A 3,015-nucleotide genomic window follows, 5' to 3' on the forward strand; every position below is an offset into this window, starting at 1 on the left:
CATAAGTGAGTGGAGCTTTCTGTGTCTCACTTCCTCATCTACGAAATAAGACAACTGGGTCACAGATTCTTTAACGTTCTTCCCAGCTGTACTGCGCTTCATGTCTAGAGTAAGCACAATTTGCAAAACAGCAATTTTCAAATCTGGGCCTCATTTGCAACGATTCTTGTCTTGTGGGGCTTCCGCAACCTGATTTTCCTGGAACAACCGTCAAAGCACCGGATGGCTCTTTCGGTCCCCATCAAACATTTGGCTGCGTCTCACGGGCTATCAGGGAAACACCAAACCAGCGGCATGTGCATCCCCCAGGTCTTAAGGGGCTGTAGCTGGGCTGGGTTTAAGAAAAGACTAAAAGTCCAGGTGCGATTCCTTTGAAGTAAATGCACCATGTGATTTAGGAAGGCTTTGTGTGCAAAACCAGGAAGCACAACCCACCGAGTTGGGGGAAAGCTCATGCTGAACAAAAGACACAAGAAACTTGATCCTATTGTGAAAGAGGTAATTTCACATGATTCTTAAAGATCAATACGCTTTTGGTTTGGTTTCTAAATAAGTCTAGAAATACCCTACTCAAGATGAAGCCTCGAACCCATTGGTTAGTCGTGAATGACTCATAGGGGTCCCGTGGGGCAGAGTAGAGCTGCCTCATGGGGTTTCCAAGGCTGTAATCACCACAGATGCAGGTGACCGCATCTTCTTCTCCCGAGGAGCAGCTGGTGGGCTTGAACCCCCGACCTCTCAATTAGCAAGCCAAGCCCTGAACCCCCTGTGCCACCAGGTTACTTTCTGGTCAAGATCACCATATTTTAAAAATAAACAAACTTTAAAACCAATCTTTTGAACATTTACTGAAAAATTAATTTCTACTTTACTAAGTCAAGTAGTTCCTTAAAATTGTAGGTCTTTGGAGATATTTTATGTTAAAGACCTTGATGGATTTAACCAAAAAAGGGATCCAAAGATGGCAGCCTGAAAGTAGCCGTCGGTTAGTAGCAAAATATGATTTAGTTTTTCTCTGATTCAAAGTAAGGTTAAGCTACCTTAAAGCGCAACAAAATATAAATAAGTTTTACTCCTTCCAGAGACCCAAGTCATCTTGGTAGCTCAATGAAGCCGATTTTCAAGCTTTTCAATTTACTTCAGCTTTATTCCATTTAAGCCCCAGCCAGAACTTACCTGGCTCCACTCTTTGGGCCCCTTGATCAACCATTTGAATTGTTACTAGCTCTGTTTCTCAATCAGACTGCAACTCTCTTGAAGGCTGCAACCAATTTTTCTATCTCCCTAGTATCCTTAATTCCTCTGAGTATGGAAGTCAATACCTATAGAGCATCGGTTCTCAACCTGTGGGTTGTGACCCTCTCTGGGGTCCCATAAGTGAGTGGAGCTTTCTGTGTCTCACTTCCTCATCTACGAAATAAGACAACTGGGCCACAGATTCTTTAACGTTCTTCCCAGCTGTACTGCACTTCATGTCTAGAGTAAGCACAATTTGCAAAACAGCAAAACCCCTTTCACAGGGGTTGCCCGATTCACCACAGTAGCAAAATGACAGTTATGAAGTGGCAACAAAAATAACTATGGTTGGGAGGTGACCACAACATGAGGAACTGTATTAAAGGGTGGCAGCACATAATGGATGTATGTTTGGATTGTGATGAGTTGTACGAGCCCCCAATAAAATGATTTTTTTTCTTCTCTTTTTTTTAAAATCATTTTATTGGGGGCTCGTACAACTCTTATCACAAGCCACACATACATCCATTGGATGTCAAGCACATATGTACATTTGTTGCCATCATCATTCTCAAAATAAAATGATTTTCTTTTAAAAAGGGGTCACGGCATTAGGAAGGTGGAGAACCACTGCTCTAGAGACATCAAAATCAAAACTCGACTCCTTCTGGAAAATGTTCATTTACTTATTGACTGTCTCACCTCACGTACTTTGTGCATGCTATCAGGAGAGACTAGTCCCAAGAAAAGGGCATCGTGCTTGGTAGAGCAGAGGGTCAGCGGAAAAGAGGGAGACCCTCAAGAGATGATTGACCCAGTGGCTCCAACACTGGTTCAAATACAGCACCCCCTGTGAAGATGGCGCGGGGCTGGGCAGTGGTGTGTTCTGTTGGGCACAGGGTTGCTGTAGACTGGGCGTTGTCAGCCAAGCCCAGCTGCTCCTTCCTCCACAGCAGAGTACATGGCCATGAGAGTCCAGCCACGTGAGGAAGCCTGGTTGACGGGTGTGCTACTTTTTGGACAGGGGTCTTGAGAATGTCCGTGTACCTCTTCTCTGCCACTCTGTTTTTCTCTTTGAACTCGGACGTGACAGCACCATGCCTCCCACGAGACGCCAAGGCTCTGGGAAGGGAGGGGCCATAAGCTTGAGTCCAGGAACACTGGTGATGGCCAAGAGCCGGCAATTCTACGCCAGGAACACCTGCCTCCCACTGCGATGTGAGGGAGAAAAGAACCCGTGGCCTTTATTCTTCAGGTCACAGTTACCAGACCTCTTGCTACAGCAACTTGGCCTTTGACGCAGCTCATACACGCTGGAGGCCCTGGGTGGTGAACGTGGTGGTCAAGGTGCTCGACTGCTAACCAAGAGGTTGCAGGTTCGACTCCACCTGCAGTCCCACTGGAAGACAAGCCAGGTAGCCTACTTCTACAGAACCAGCCCTCGAAAACTGCGGAGCCCAGTCCACTCTGACACGCATGGCGTCACCATGAGTCCGGGTCAGTCTGATGGCAAGTAGTGAAAAACAAAGTACCGCATATACTCGCGTATAAGCTGAGTTTTCCAGCACATTTTTATGCTGTTTTCGTGGTAAAATTAGATGCTTTGGCTGATATTCGGGTCAGCTTATACTCGAGTATATGCTTATTGTTTTTGCTCTTGTAATATCAGGTAGCAAAAGAACACCACCTCCCCCGAAAAATGCCTATTTCTAGGGAACATGTGAAAATCACCACCCTTGGTCTTGCCGTCCCTCAATAACCACTGTGACCATTTTGGAC

At 45.9% G+C, this 3,015-nt stretch overlaps 1 protein-coding gene across 4 annotated transcripts in view; it reads right to left on the reverse strand.

Moving 5' to 3' along the window:
- PITPNC1 (phosphatidylinositol transfer protein cytoplasmic 1) overlaps positions 1-3,015 on the reverse strand; it is a 302,891-nt gene that overhangs the window by 195,115 nt on the left and 104,761 nt on the right. The gene's annotated exons all lie outside the window — the stretch shown is intronic.

This window comes from Echinops telfairi, unplaced genomic scaffold (genome assembly GCF_000313985.2).
Source record: "Echinops telfairi isolate 266 unplaced genomic scaffold, ASM31398v2 ScPeMD7_7458;HRSCAF=8496, whole genome shotgun sequence".
Lineage (NCBI taxonomy): Eukaryota > Metazoa > Chordata > Mammalia > Afrosoricida > Tenrecidae > Echinops > Echinops telfairi.